At 41.7% G+C, this 16,325-nt stretch overlaps 1 long non-coding RNA gene across 1 annotated transcript; it reads right to left on the bottom strand.

The window, feature by feature from the left end:
• Positions 1-811: 811 nt before the first annotated feature.
• On the bottom strand, positions 812-15,288 carry LOC113596665 (uncharacterized). Its single transcript, XR_008295744.1, has 2 exons — positions 15,102-15,288; positions 812-964 (listed from the first exon to the last, which is right to left on the bottom strand). It is a non-coding gene; the product is annotated as an uncharacterized LOC113596665 (long non-coding RNA).
• Between the last annotated feature and the right edge of the window lie 1,037 nt (positions 15,289-16,325).

Below are 16,325 nucleotides of genomic sequence, written 5' to 3'. Positions count from 1 at the left end.
TGCTCCAACACTGATCAATTAGTTTCTCTCTCTCTCTTTCTTTCTTTCTTTCTTTCTTTTTTTTTTTTTAAACATTTATTCATTTTTGAGAATGAGAGAGACAGAGCATGCATGGGGTAGGGGCAGAGAGAGTGGGAAACATCGAATCAAGAAGGAGGCTCCAGGCTCTGAGCTGTCAGCAAGAGCCTGATATTGGCTCGAACTCACGGACCGTTAGATCATGACCTGAACTGAAGTCAGACACTTAACTGACTGAGCCACCCAGGTGCCCCTGACCAATTAGTTTCTTTGAGCATTACATAAACCGGGCCTTCAAGTCAATGTTCTTAAATGATGTTTCTTCCTGGAAGAAAGCTGTCTACACATGAATTTACCAAGCTTTTGTCACACTACAGAGCTGTGACATAGACATTGAAATAATACTTTATGTCCCATACATCAATTAAAAGTATCCATTTCTTCCCTAAAAAACATTTTCCATGTATCCCTGGGGACTAGCGTAGTGACTAGAGGTCACCGTTTGGTAATTTCTGTATTCTGTGTTGTTTGTACACATAAGCATACCATTGATATCATAATACAGTTTTCTACAGATACCAGCTTCCGGATGTTAATAAATTACATTCCTTATTTACCCTTATAGATACTTTGTCCTTTTATGTTTCTTAACCACAAACAAAGCAAATCTATAGTACTTGGGCCATTAGTTAAAATCATAAAGGCACGACTGTCCAGTGGTAACCAAATAAACGTGTGTTTGTTCTTTGGTCAGTTACAGATGGAGACAACATCAGATAGAGAGGACACCAGGTGGAGTTGTCACATCAAGGAAACTTTATTTGCAGCAAATAAGGAGATCATGGGGTGTGTCTTCCTAGCAGTGCTCTGGTGGGAAGGGCGAATCCCTAGGAGCAGATAGTGAGGTCTGAGTGGTCCTCAGGCCACAAGGCGATAGGTGTTTCCCCTGTTGGGAAGACATTTGGTAGAGGTTGTCATCAAGACAGTATGGTATTGGCACAAAAACAGACACTCAGATCAATGGAACAGAATAGAGAACCCAGATATGGACCCATAAATGTATGGCCAACTACTTTTTGACAAAGCAGGAAAGAATATCCAATAGAATAAAGACAGTCTCTTTAGCAAATGGTGCTGTGAAAACTGGACAGCTACATGCAGAAAAATGAACCTGGACCACTTTTTTACACTATACACAAAAATAAATTCAAAATGGATGAAAGACCTAAACATAAGACAGGAAGCCGTCAAAATCTTAGAGGGGAAAGTAGTCAAGAACCTCTTTGACCTTGACTGTAGCAACTTCTTACTCAACATGTCTCCAGAGGCAAGGGAAACAAAAGCAAAAATGAACTATTGGGACCTCATTAACATAAAAAGCTTCTGCACAGTGAAGGAAACAATCAGCAAAACTAAAAGGCAACCGATGAAATGGGAGAGGATATTTGCAAATGACATAGCAGATAAAGGGTTAATATCCAAAATCTATAAAGAATTTATCAAACTCAACACCCAAAAAGCAAATAATCCAGTGAAGAAATGGGCAAAAGACATGAATAAACACTTCTCCAAAGAAGACATCCAGATGGCTAACAGACACATGAGAAAATGTTCAACATCACTCATCATCAGGGAGATACAAATTAAAATCACAATGAGATACCACCTCACACCTGTCAGAATGGCTAAAATGAACAACTCAGGCAACAACAGATGTTGGTGAGGACAGGGAGAAAGGGGATCTCTTTTGCACTGCTGGTGGGAATGCAAGCTGGTGCAGCCACTCTGGAAAATAGTATAGAGGTTCCTCAAAAAATTAAAAATAGAACTGCCCTACGACCCAGCAATTGCACTACTAGGAATTTATCCAAGAGATATGGGTGTGCTGTTTCGAAGGGGCATATGCACCCCAATGTTTATTGCAGCACTATTGACAATAGCCAAAGTATGGAAAGAGCCCAAATGTCCACCGATGGATACATGGGTAAAGATGTGGTGTGTGTGTGTGTGTATGCCTATCTATATACCAGAGTATTATATATATATATACACATATATATATGTACATATATATATGTATGTACATATATATATACATATGCACATATATATATGTATGTACATATATATATATACATATGCACATATATATGTACATATATATGTACACACACGTATACATATGTATGTATGTATTACCCAGCAATCAACAAGAATGAAATCTTGCCATTTGCTACTATGTGGATGGAACTAGAGGGTATTATGCTAAGTGAAATTAGCCAGTCAGACAAAGACAGATATCAGATGACTTCACTCATATGAGAAATTTAAGATACAAAACAGATGAACATAAGAGAAGGGAAGCAAAAATAATATAAAAATAAGGAGGGGAACAAACCATAAGAGACACTTAAATACTGAGAACAAACTGAGGCTTGCTGGAGGGGTTGTGAGTGAGGGGATGGGCTAAATGGGTAAGGGGCATTAGGAAGGGCACTTGTTTGGATGAGCACTGGGTGTTACACATAGGAATAAATTACTGGCATCTACTCCTGAAATCATTGCCGCACTATACGCTAACTTGGATGTAAATTTAAAAAATAATTAATTAAAAAAAAATGAGACAGATACAGAGGACAAGGTCTGAGAGGACCCTAAGAAGAGGAGCTTCTGTCACCATGGAGAGGAGTCAGTGACCCTCCTGGTGAGGAATTGTCTGCCAGCCTGCAAGCTCTCCAAACGCTGTCCTTTTGGATTTTTATGAAACTTCATTACCTTGGCATGATTGTTGACATCATTGGCCATTAGCTTTTTTTAAAAAAAATTTTTAAGTTTACTTATTTTTGAGAGAGACACAGACAGCATGAGTCTGAGAGGGGCAGAAAGAGAGGGAGAGAGAATCCCAAGCAGGCTCCGCACCATCGGCACAGAACCCAACGCTGGGCTGGAACCCAGGAAAGCATGAGATCATGACCTGAGCTGAAACAAGAGTCAGATGCTTGAGGGTCTGATTTAGTCACCCAGGTGCCTCTGGCTATTAGCTCTTGATTCAATTCCTAGCTCCTCTCCCCTTGCCAGAGGTTGTGGGGGTGGAGTACTGAAAGTTCCAACCCTCCAATCACGTGATGGGTGCCCTGGCAACCAGTCCCCATCCTTAGGTAACCAAAGGGCTTTCCAAAGGTCATTCATTAACATAACAAAAGACATCTCGACCACTCTTATCACAGGAAATTCCAAGGATTTTAGGAGTTCCATACCTGTAACCAGAGACTAAATATATATGTCTTATTATAAATCACAATATCACACACTCCTAGCTTCTGTGGTTTTGGAGTGGTGGTGGGGGTCCAGAGCTGATGCCCAGGAAAGAGTTCTTGAGACACCTTCCATACAAAAAGGTGATTTTGTTAAAGCACAAGGACGGACCTTGGGCAGAAAGAACTGTGCTGGGATTGTGAGGAGTGACTGATTATATACTTGGGAGCTGGGGGAGGTTATGGCCAAGGTAAGTTTCCAAAAGAACTTTCGTATGCTGAAGACGACTCACAGGATCTGGAGGCCCAGCTACTGTCAAGCTAAGGTTGTTTTTCCCTCTAGCAAAGCATTAATTTTAAGACTGTGGGGAGTTCCAGGAGAAATGTTATACTTTGCCTGTCTCAAGTATTTGTCAATGGGCTGCATGCTGTAAGGAAATTTCATTTTATCTACCATTTCTTTCTGCCTTCATTTCCCACATCACTAGCCATTGACCTTTAAAGACATCAGGTTCAGAATAGCCAACAGTCCATCATGGGGGAGGACACAAGCTCTCTCCCAGCATTAAACTCATTTTTAGTCCATTTACTTACAGGGGTTGATCATCAGAACTATGAGCCATCAGGCAGCCCTGTGTCACTACATTTATCTGGAAAATTATGATGGAATCTTCAGCTAAAGCTTTTACATTCTTCTCTGGAGAATACATTTCCAGAGATTTCTCCAGCATCAGCCATTAGTCATGGTCAAGTTTGTTACTGATAAATAACTTTTACGGAAACTATTATAATGCTAACTAAACATACTACTATTCAACTATGCCAATAAATAAGTAGATTAGTTATCAACAATTAAATAAATATATTAGCATTATCTGTTGCTCTGAGATGCTCCCTCAGAAATTCCTGACTTCATTCCTTCCCTTGGTCAGGCACTACTCACTTATGAACACCCTTTCCATTAGCTATGACCTCTAGTTTCCAGTTAAAGCATATCTTGACACACACCGTTCCCTCAGTGGTCAGCCTTTTTGGTGCTGTTTAACCATTGAAGCAGCTATACTATCATTCTTACACTGCTTGGCCCTACTGAAGGATATACACTTGTACATTCTTTAGCCATTAATCTCAGTAGTTCCCGATGTGAAATGCTGGGGTTTGGGAGTGAACGGTCAAGAAAGAATTCTTGAGGTGTCGTTGGGAAAATGAATAAAGTTTTATACCATTAGATGGCCGAGGGGACTAAAACAAGCTCTGGTCTCTAGCTTAGAGACGCCTCTTCTGGGTCCTTCTTGCCCTGTTTGCCACACGCCTGAAAACCCACCACAGATATGGAAGCTGACGACTGTAAATTACCCTCCCCCCCTTCATTCGGGACTCAGATCTTTGGAGAAATGGTCTCCTCTGAGCCCACCGGTGTTAAATAAATCTCCGATCCACCAAGATCTCTGAGTGCCGTTTGGTTTTTCTGCCGGCGTTCCAGCCTGGTTCCATAACATATTTGGTTCCCTGACCGGGAAACCCAACCGTGCTGGCCCGTTGTTGCCACCAGTTTGGGGGAAAAGCTAGGCGGTGACAGAACGAGGAATCGCAAGGGAGAAGGCGCACCCTGCCTGAATTTCCTCAGTCTCCTGCTCAGTCGCCTCAGGCCAGCTCCCGCTCTGCTGTTCCAGCTGGAATTGGCAGGAGACTTGGCAGGTGAGGACCTCGACCCAACGTCGAAACCGGTAAGGCTGGGACCTAATGTAGTCAGGCCCACTTGCAAGAGTGGAAGGGGGACCTGATTACTCCCCAGAGACCTCAGAGGTCTCCCAGGGGAATTCTGTGGGAGGGAATGTCATAACCTCTGGTGTGTATGTGAGTGTGAATGTGCGACTCGGTCTGGCTTGCCTGCCGAGTTCGATTCTGTGGCTCCACGGGCGGGCACCCTTAAGGTCCCCAAAAGCCCATGGGGTCTGAGTGGGCCCAGCTGCGATACCATGGTGAATGGCATACGGTCTAAGGCAGCATCAGAATAGTTTCCAATCGTAAGCCACAAAGCTGAGACTGCTACGGCTAATCATCACCTAGGTTCCTTCGGGACACAGCCAGACGGGCATCTGACTGGTCTCCTCATTAGAGGGGGCACTCCATTCCTCTGTCTTTGCGACTTCTCCTCACAGGAACATTATGGGGTTGGGATGGAGCAAAGAAGGGGTTTTGGGCAGACTACAGAATTAAGATAGTCCCCGGCATGTTAAGGACCCTATGTGAAGTTAGAATGGCCCACTTTTGGTGTAAGAGGGCCTCTGAGAGAATCTTGGATGTCCCAATGGTCCGCTGCATCTGGCATGTCGTCTCTGGAGAGACCCAGGTCACCCTGATCAATTTCCATACATTGACTCCTGGCTTGAAATTGCCCAAAATCCTCTGCCTTGGGTGAGATTCACCCATAGCAAGCAGAGTCAGGCAAAGGTTTTAGCTGCCTTATCCGGAGACTTACCCAGGGAACCAAAGAAGCAACCCACTGCTCCTCTAGTGTTTGCAGGAGACCCGGAGGAAGAGCCCGTCTTTCTGCCACCTTATGACTCACCGGGCTCCCTGCCCCCTGCCCCTGAGCTTGAAACGCCTCCCCGGTCTGTCTCTCCTCTGGCCCTGGACGTGCCGCCCATCTCTCCTCTCCTCCTGGACCCGGAGAACCCTCCCCAACAAGGACCAACGGCCAGATTGCGCCCTGGGCTAGGCACAGATGCTCTCCAGATACCGGTCCACATCCGCCAGTATCAAGAGGCTCTCCTCCGGGTAATCAGAGCAGAGGTTGAGAAGCCCATGAATATGCCCAGCAGCAAGGGGATTCCCCCAGGGATTATTATTAGAGGCTATGTGAGGCTTACACACTGTTTGCTCCAGAGGCACAAGAGAGCCACGACAAAAGGATGGGGAAGGTCTAGCCACCAAAAGGGGGGAGGCCCAGAACCTCCTTAGTAAGGGGTCAGTGAACCTACTGCAAGGAGAAAGGAAATTAAAAGAATAGATGTCCCAACCAGGGAAAGTCCCAGAAACCCCGCTGATATCAGGAGGAACCTCAAGAAGGGGATCTGATTGATCTGGCTGAGATAGAATCAGACTGAAGGGGACACTGGCTCTCTCTCCTTGTTCCTCTGCCTAATAGATATGAGGGATTCTCCCTTATTTCCCAGGTTAACAGCTATAATTGCAGCCAACTGTGATTAGTCTACCTTGGGATGGGGACTTTAAGGAATGTTTCCAAGCAGTTGCTGAAACTCCATTTGTTTCAGGGAAATTCCTGGTCTTCTCTGGCCTGATGTGTACTCCACATTTCCACTTTGGTGGAAAAAACATGGCATCTGCTCCTCTGAGTTAAGGTTTTGAATTGGGTTTTCCTTCTCTGCCTTCTACTGGCACCTTGCCTCTTCTGTCTTCCCCTCCCCCTGCTGTTTCTGCACCAACTTGGTGTGGTCTACGTAACTGGTTCCTATACCCTCCTCAGTGCTTCAGGTACCATTGGCTCCTCCTCCCATCCTAGGTCTTTTCCAGATAGACATCTAGGTCTTTTCCAAATAGAATGAATTGCTAAAGCTTTGATTACTGAACATAGGTTTGTGTTTTTAACTTCTTACTGCAGAGAAATTAAAGCTATTTGGACCTTTTGGAAAACATGCTTTTTACTTAATTGGTTCATGAATTTACCATCTAAAAAAATTCTGGCATAGGGGCACCTGGGTGGCTCAGTTGGTTAAGCTTCCGACTTTGGCTCAGGTCACGATTTCACAGTCTGTGAGTTCGAGCCCCGCGTCAGGCTCTGTGCTGACAGCTCAGAGCCTGGAGCCTGCTTTGGATTCTGTGTCTCCCTCTCTCTCTGCCCCTTCCCCGCTCATGCTCTGTCTCTGTCTCAAAAATAAATAAAAACATTAAAAAAAAAATTCTGGCGTAAACACCTCTCAGTTGGTTACTAAGTCCTCAGTTGGAGACTAAGGTTTCCTGAGAGTTAAAATCCTGCTAAGTGTATTTAAGACTGATGGAAATAAAGAAAGCAACCCTGTATGTAGGAAAGTAGGAGGTACATAAGAAAGATATAAGGAGTGGAAATACATTTTTGTTGAGGGAAGAAGAAAGTAATTTTATCTTAAATGAGACTGGTTATTTGGAGAGAAATGGCTTTGGGACAAAGTTTGAAGGCAAAGGAAAGTTGTAGAAGGTTCATGAAGGGAAATCTTTGGAAAAGAATTTTATGTGTGCTCAGGATGGACCAAAGTTGAGATGAATGGAATTTTAAAGGTACACTGGTATAAGGTTGAAATTCTGCTTTTCTCTCTGCTCAAATGACAAAGTTTTCTTGGACTGTTGATCTGCTCTTGATAAGACAATGCAAACAAAGGATTGTCTTCCAGGAAAACCAAAGTTTTAGGTTTCATCTTTATCAGGTCTTTGATTACTTAATTAAAACTTCTCAATATTACAGGAGCTAGGTTTTGGTAACAACTATATAATGCTATACGTTCACCTTTAGGATCTTTTATTGCCACCTTCGTTGAATAAATAAAATTTTAATATTTGTAATGATGTGTAATCCTATTTAGGATGTACTTATAACTTCCTAAGGTTTTAACAAACTTCCCAGGATTTAAATGGTAAATGAAATCTTTTTGACCAATTAGGCCCTTTTATTTGGGATGCTAAGTTACTTGGAAATCACTGTCGTACAATGGCAAACGTTAGGTTGTTTTGCACAGGTAAATGCTGTAACTGCCTAAATATATATGCAGTTCCTAAAGTTTTAATGTTTTGGTATAAGGTCATCATTTAATATTCTGATTACTTGAAGTGTTATGTGTCACAGAAATAACCGAATTTCTTTGTCAATTGCATCGTAATGAACTCTCATCAGATCTTTAACAATGTCTATTTCTGAGATTTTGTCATTTATAATTGTTCTTATTCTCTCACAAAACGTGTTTCTTCTTCAAGGAGATTTATAAAAATGATTTTGGGGACAAATACAGGTATTTGACATCTTTAAGATTAATACTAAAATGGGTAAGAATTTCCAACTAAAAAGCTGCATTCAAACTGAACAAGAATTAGGAACATGGGATTAAATCAACTGAGGAAGATTATAGTTTTGTGATTCTTATTGAAAATATTGCTGGTTCTCTAATGTTTGCTCTTCCAGATTAAGGAAACTTTCTCTTAAGATATCTATGATATACAGAAATGTCATAAAGCATTCATTTGTAAACTGAAGCATTTATCTTTTCTCTCTACATAACTCCCCTGAAATTAAAAAACTCTCAGTGAGTATTCTTTCTTTCATGGCAATTACAATTGTTTGCATAAGTTCAATAAGAATCTGTTCATCTTGTAACAGGTCACCATTGGAAATACTGGTTATTTTACCAAGGCTTTGACTGGAGTATTTGAGAATGACATTCATAAACTCAGCTTTAAGGAACTAAAACAGCTTTAAGGAACAAAGGTTAGCTTTATGAAACATGGAGCCATAAAGCCCCTTGGAAATGTTGATACCTTGCTTCCAGAGTTCCCAGCAGCCTTACCAGGTGAGTAAAGAAGGTCACTTCCTGGCAGGTGCAGGAAACTCAGGGTATCTTGGGGACCTCATGAAGAGGAATTTTCCCAATTCTACAGGTATTGCAGGCCTGTCTGATGGCAAGTATTTGGCTTGGCTTCTGGCCTGGAGAGGCTACTAAAAGTTCAACCCGGAGATTCCTTACAAAAGTTTCCAGCAAAGCAAACTTTAAAAGATCCTCATGATCAATCGTTATTCTTTTTAAACTTATGTACATAGTTAGGTCAGGTTTCTTAAGACTGGACTTATTCTACAAATGCATTGGTCTCAATTTGGCTATCTCTGGAAAGGAGGGTTTTTAGAGAAAAAACAACAACAACAACTATGTTTCAACAATGCACCGTTATGGATGTTAAATTCTAGTTCTAATTGTCTTTAAATGTTTGTTGTTTGCCTAAACTTGGCCACTTGAGGTAAACTTTAGAAAAATTTTCACAGTATTTCATGTATAGACAATCTTCTGTGCTTGCTATTCTGTGGGGATAATAACAACACCCCATGGGCATATGATTATTTAAACAACTGGAAAACAGGATGGATCTCTAAATATGCAAACCATATCTTCCCTAAACCTGATCTGACAGTTACCAGAAACCCGCCCCTTTCAAAGACTTGGAGGTAGACTTTACAGACATACAACCAAATAGAGGACTCAGTTTCAGGCATCACCCTGTGGGTCCATCACTCCAGAGTTAAGAAGGCCAACTCAGAGGAACCCTCAACCTGGCGAAGTGATCCAGATCCAGTCAGCCCGCTTAAACTGACCCTCAGAAAGACACTGGCCCCTGAGATCTCCAGCCCTGCTCCAGCTACACCCTGGAAGCTGGCTGGCCTGCGCACGGCAGAAGCTTGAGGAATCAATGTGTGGACTGAGCCCAGAGTTCCAGATACAACTCTGCCAGCCCTTGCCCCTTCCTGGTGTCATAGCCCTGATCTTGCTTCTTGCTGTTGGGCTAATAGAGACTGCACCGACAAACTAGGACACAGAACGAATGGCAGACTCCCGGGTAACCTGACAAAGACAAATAAACTCCCTGGCAGCAGTGTCCCTCAAAAACAGGCGAGCCCTTGACCTCCTCACTTCAGAAAAAAGGAGGGACTTGTATCTTTCTGGGGGAGGAATGTTGCCTTTTGTAAACCAATCAGGAATAGCCAGGACTAAGGTTAAGGAACTCAAGGAAAAAATTCAACGTGGACAACACAAGATATCAGTCAATGGAGAGGATGGGCTCTCACAGATTGGGCATCCTGGCTCTCTGCCCTGGCAAGGCCCTTCCTTTCCATAATTTTACTTGTGACCATCAGCCCCTGTATACTGAATACCCTGGTACATTTTATTGAAAACACTGTTGCTCGCCAAACTGCAGCACCTATCTTAGCCTTCTGAGAGTACCAACCTGTAAAACTGAAAGGTGATGCCTACTAAGTTTTTTTTAAAAGGCATCAAAGGGGGGAATGTTGGAGAAATGAATAAAGTACTATGCCATAGATGGCCAACAGGACTAAAACAAGCTCTGGTCTCTGACTTAGAGACCCCTCTTCTTGCCCTGTTTGCCGCACGCACTGCCCACCCCCCTCACCACCACCCCCGCACCCCCCCCCCCCCCCCCCCCCGCCCAGGAATATGGAGGCTGACAACTATAAATTACCCTTCCCGCTTAAATTCGGAGCTCAGATCTTTGGAGAAACGGTCTCCTCTGAGCCTGCTGGTGTTAAATAAATCTCCAATCCACCAAGATCTCCAAGTGCCGCTTGATTTTTCCACCAGCTTTCCAGCCTGGTTCCCTAACAGTATCTTCGTGCAAAAAAGGAGGTTTTATTAAGACATGGGGACAGAACCCATGGGCAGAAAGAGCTGCACTGGGGGTGTGAGGAGTGGCCAATTATATACTTTTAAGCTGGGAGGGGGTTAGCAATAGCTTAAGTCTCTAAGGAATTTGGAAGCTAGGTTTCAGGGACCTTGAGGGGGCTAGCTGTTGTTAGAAAGAGTTCACTTATTACTGTCTTGTAAAACGTTAGTCATGAGACCCTTCAGATGTATATCAGGGGGCCATATGTTTGAAGAATGATTGCTAACATATATTTTGGGGTATGTAAAGATAAAGGAAGTTTCCAAAGGAATTTCTATGTGTTAAAGTAGACTTACAGGATCTTGAAGCTCAGGATAATGGTTAGCTAAGACTGCCTTTTGCTCTTAGCAAAGTATTAACATCCAACACTCTGCTGGTCTCAAGGACTTGCCAATGGGCTGTACATTGTAAGGAAGTTTAATTTTTTCTCTATATTTCTTTAACCTTTGTTCACATCAGTTCCTAACTCCAACTATTCTGATTTCGGACTTCAGTACCGCTGTCTGCAAAGTTTTTCTCTGTAATTGATTTATGTTCTGCAGTTTCTGTCTTTTTTTCTTTCTCTCTTTCTGTTCTTGTAACAGTTGAGTCTAAATTCTTGTTTGCTTTTACTTATGAAGGAGTCTAATTTTTATGTCAGGATTCCTCAAGGGTTTCAGGACTCTCCCACTATGTACTCTAGTCATTAAAAAAAAAAAAAAAAAAAAAAAAAAAAAAAGCAGGGGGAGAGAAATCTGTCCCCCTGGAGGGATTTATAAGTATTCAAAATGTAAATGATTGGCTGCTCGCCTCAGAAAGGAGACAACAATGCTAAACTGATTCTTTGGCTTTGTTACAATCTCACGCTTCCCAAGGTCCCCAAACCTCATGAGATAATTTGTAACATTGTTCAATTGAGGGAAAATATTTATGGCATGTCTTATCAGCCATGAGCCACAATGTTACAATTTAGGACTCAGCTCATTTTGCAGATAAAATACCTTGCTACCAACAGAAAAACAAAACAAAAACCAGACAATTTGGGGCCTACAGAATACTAGACAATGGATTCCAGCTTTTGGAGAATGAAAAAAACCTCTGAGCAATTATTTGCATGATTCTCTGATTTTGTCCCTAGAATCTCAAGAAGCTTTGAAACAATGAAATTGACTATAGCCTCTCCCACAGCATTATTGATTCCAATTACAAACAAAAACAAAAAAACAACAAAAACCCCACAAACCTAATTTATCTACACGATGAGTGCAAATCCAAGTTTGTCATAAAGAATAGAAGTTTTTGTTGTTGTTGTTGTTTCTTTTTTCTTTTCCCCCCTTTGGATAAAGCCAATTAGCTAACACGAATGGCTACCCTAATTACCAAGTTAATTTAGGAAAAACAATGTGTGACATATGATGGTGTTAAGTCCTCTTATTTGAGGATGAGTTATTGTTCACCTGTGAATATGTATGTAGTGGGTTGTATCTGCTTAGCTATCTAAAGGGATGAGATTTCTTTCAGTCTTCGCTATCTTTTTAGTGAATTGCCTATCGTGCCACCATATTCTGATTTAATGCTTATTCAGTAATAAAACTGTTTTCTTTCTCTTCTATGGTTTTGGAGAGGTTTTCTGGTTTGACGGGAGATTTCTTTTTTTTATTATTATATTTTCCCAATACACACAGACTATTCCTACTGCTTCCAAAGAGGTATTCAATTTGTGGGTTGGGGAGTTGTGTCAGTTACCCTTTTCAGAGTAAGTCAGTCAATGCCCCACCTTTGTCAAATGTAGGATATCAGTTGTCATACCCTCTGAGAGATCTGTTCAAGGAAGTTCTCAGGCACTTGGACATCAGTCATCAAACACAATGCCTTCCATTCTGCGCTCAACTACCTGTCATACTAATGTACTGATAATGATCTGCCTGCTGCTAGGATTCTCTGTAAAGAGGCCTAGTTCTTAACAGAATCCCTTGGGATTCTGTAGTCATGTAGCTGTGGCCTCCTCTTAGCTGTTTAGATTTTTATCAAGTAATTTAATGACTTTGTGAATGAATATAACATCTTTACAGGTAGTCAAAGAGCATTAGAAGGCTTTACCCTAATGGGGAAACCAGTATTCCTGAGTTTTTTCTCCAACTGCCATATCTTTTAAAGGGCTGTTAACAAAATATTCACTAATTTCCTCTCTGCCTGCTTTTTTCTACCTATTCTTTTTCTGCCTGTTTAAGTATTTCACCCAGATCTAAGTCTACTTCTGCCGAATTCCATGGTTCAGATTCTCCCTGGCCCATAATCTGTCCACAGCTTTTCCTTTCAGTCCAAAATGGGTAGGCAGTCATCCTGACATCCAGTCCTCGCCATGTTTTTATACCTTAGTCTGTTGTAGCTGCTATAACAAAACACCACAGACTAGGTGGCTTAAACAACAGACATTTATTTCTCGTAGTTCTGAGGGATGGGAAGTCCAAGATCAAGGTGCTGGGAGATTCAGTTCTCGGCAAGGACCCTCCTCCTGGCTTGCAGACTGTGCCACTGTGGCATCACAGGATGGAGAGAGCACTCTAGTCTCTACCTCCTTGTATAAGGTCACTAACCCTATAGCAAGATTCTTGCGCGGAAAGATGGGCACCAAGGATCTTCTTTCCAGGAAGCAGCTTTATTTGTGCCAGCGTAGGCTCAGTGGGCTGAGACCCCGAAAAGGCTGATCCCGGAGCACAGAGGAGTGTAGGCTTTTATGCAATTTCCACTCCTCCGTCTCCCACATGTGGTGCTGCATATAGTCTGACTGGAAATAGTTCAAGTTACAGAGTCGTGTCAGAGTTACGCATACCTGGACAGGAGCTGACTGAGCCATGTTACAGGGTGCCTTTGTTCTCAGGAAGACTACGGAATTTATACTGAATACTGACTGGAAGACATGTTTATCAGATATGTACATGACAAAACCAAGAGTGTGAAATATATAATTCATGAAATATAGAAGTGGTGTGCTTTGTTACAAAGCCAAACAAAAAGTAATCGAGCAACTTGACAGAATAAGAGCGGTTTGTGTTGAAAACATACATTACATGAATACAGGATGGTTGAGACTAGGTTTTCTTTGGTCATAAAATAATATGCACTATTTATATAGAAAAGTAACTCGAGGCTGCAGTGTCCGAGTCAAGGACAATAATGGATTGACTCAGACTTTGCACAGGGACTGTAAATTAAGGGAAACATGGATACATTTCGGAACATCCAAAAGGAAGAAAGGAGAACAGTGAAGCCATTTTATACGAAGAACAGTTGAAGACATTAAGGTTAGTTAATCCGGGAAAGGGAAGACCAAGGTGGGTTATAAACCTTTTCCTTATATCATGTTTCTTCCAAAGGACAAAAACAGGAATCAGGCTTAGAAGTTAATGGACAAAGATTTCACCTTAGAAATAGGGAAACATTTTTCAAGTAATTAGACCTTTGTGTACAGAAACAGAAACTTTCTGACTTGTGAGGGAAGCTAGAAAAGATGGCAGCCAGAGTCCTTTTGTGATAGATTTCACTCCAGTTCAAAAAAAAGTTATGTGAGCCAAAGAAGAGTCAACTCCCACAGGGTCGGAAACGTATTTTGTATTTTGTTTACTCAAAAAATTCATTTGAGACTTTACATAACTTCGGAGGAGATGTAAATATAAATAAAGTTTTTTGTTTTTTTGTTTTTTTTTTAATTTTTTTTTCAACGTTTATTTATTTTTTGGGGGACAGAGAGAGACAGAGCATGAATGGGGGAGGGGCAGAGAGAGAGGGAGACACAGAATCGGAAACAGGCTCCAGGCTCTGAGCCATCAGCCCAGAGCCTGACGCGGGGCTCGAACTCCCGGACCGCGAGATCGTGACCTGGCTGAAGTCGGACGCTCAACCGACTGCGCCACCCAGGCGCCCCATAAATAAAGTTTTTAATAGCACTAAAGGTCAGAACACAATAGTGAATAACGTTTAACAAAAAAGAAGAAACATTAAATGTCAGGAAGATTTTTATGTCTTTTTATAATTTGTTTAACTATTCAGTATAGATAATAAAACATCTTTCTCCCCCTGAAGATCATTATTAATATAAAATATGACATCTATGACAACCAACTCTAAAGAAATCTAGTCGTGGACCAACTACCAATTTAATTTCTTTTGACAATATGTTTATAGAGAAGTCTCCTAACCTACAACAGTAAATTTTACCCCTCCTTGGTAAGCAACTATTTTCTAGAATTCTTAACATGTAAATTAGTGGCTATTCCTTTATGTCCACATTCTTCTCCACCATTTCCACCATCTTAGAGAAAAGGGTACTAAACTATTCTAACCACATTTGAGAACACTTAACTGTAAAAGCTCACTCAAGGAGTATAGAGTCCTTTCTTGCTCATCACTTACCATGTTGAGCCTTCTTCCTAAGTCTAAAATTCCAGAACTGTGTACTCCTCAAGTTGCAACACACTGGGTTAGGCTCAGAAAATATATATACATAGTGTATACCCATGCAATGGCTGCAGGGTGATGCATCACAATTAGGCATGGGCGATTTAGTAAACCGTAAGGATCACTCTAAATTCTATTTGAGCCCCACAGTATTTTATAGACCTCACTCACCTTTATGAATCCACTTCCATTTTTCCCCCCAATTCTGTTCATTGAATGGGAATTGTTAAGGGCTTTTAAACAAGGATACTGTGGTGTCTCACGGAAAACCTAGGGTATCTTTTGAAGTGCCAATGCAGTTCACACCCATATTTAAAACCCTTATGCAGGTGTAGCCACCAACATCCACGTTTGTACAACTTCATTTCTGGAAATAATTGAGCAGACCAGCATCGCACACACCTGACACAGATGAGTTAGCAAAGGGAGAAGCAAAGAACACGGCAGTGATCTCAGGTCTGAATCCCTAGGCTGCTAAACAGGATTGCCAACGATTTTTGAGGAACCACCCACTCCTCTGCCTGTGTAAACTATACCCAGCCTCTGTGGGTTCTTGTTTCTTCACCTATAAGCTAGGTTGCCCTGGCCTGGAGAGGTGGGCTCAGCAGGCAGGCAAAGAACACGCAGAGAGAGAATTCCAGGTGCCTTCTCTGTTCTGTCTTGTTCAGCTTGGGTCAAGAGTGCAGCCTCCTCCCCCAAATTCCTCCTCAATATTATTCAACATAGTGGACTTAGTCATGTTGATTCATAGATGTTCATTCTGTCAAGACGTAAACTAAGACTGAAAAATGATGCCGTGCTCAGAACTATGTAGCTGGAAACAGTGTTAGGGACCGACTGTATGGCCACTGTCTTCTCTACTATCAGATGCGTTTAATTGGTGGTATGGAAATGAAGGGGAATGACAAGTTGTGTTCTATAGAGAATTGAGAGTTTGGTGATATAAAATAAGTTTCTGCCAAACCTAGAGAGTAAACAGACAGCAACTTCATTAACTTTGTCTTCATTAACTTTAGATTTTTCAATGGCACAAATCTCTTAGAAAGCTTTTTTTATTATATAAATACATGTGTAAGATGAATACAAGAAAATTATATCATGTGATTCCAAATGAAGCCTTTAGATGAAAGGAGGGCCACAGGAAAAAGATATGATTAACTGGAACCCAAATGAACCTCA

Source organism: Acinonyx jubatus, chromosome B1 (genome assembly GCF_027475565.1).
Source record: "Acinonyx jubatus isolate Ajub_Pintada_27869175 chromosome B1, VMU_Ajub_asm_v1.0, whole genome shotgun sequence".
Classification (NCBI taxonomy): Eukaryota; Metazoa; Chordata; class Mammalia; order Carnivora; family Felidae; genus Acinonyx; species Acinonyx jubatus.
The sequence above is the reverse complement of the archived record's forward strand: the minus strand, read 5'-3'. Positions and strand labels throughout refer to the sequence as shown.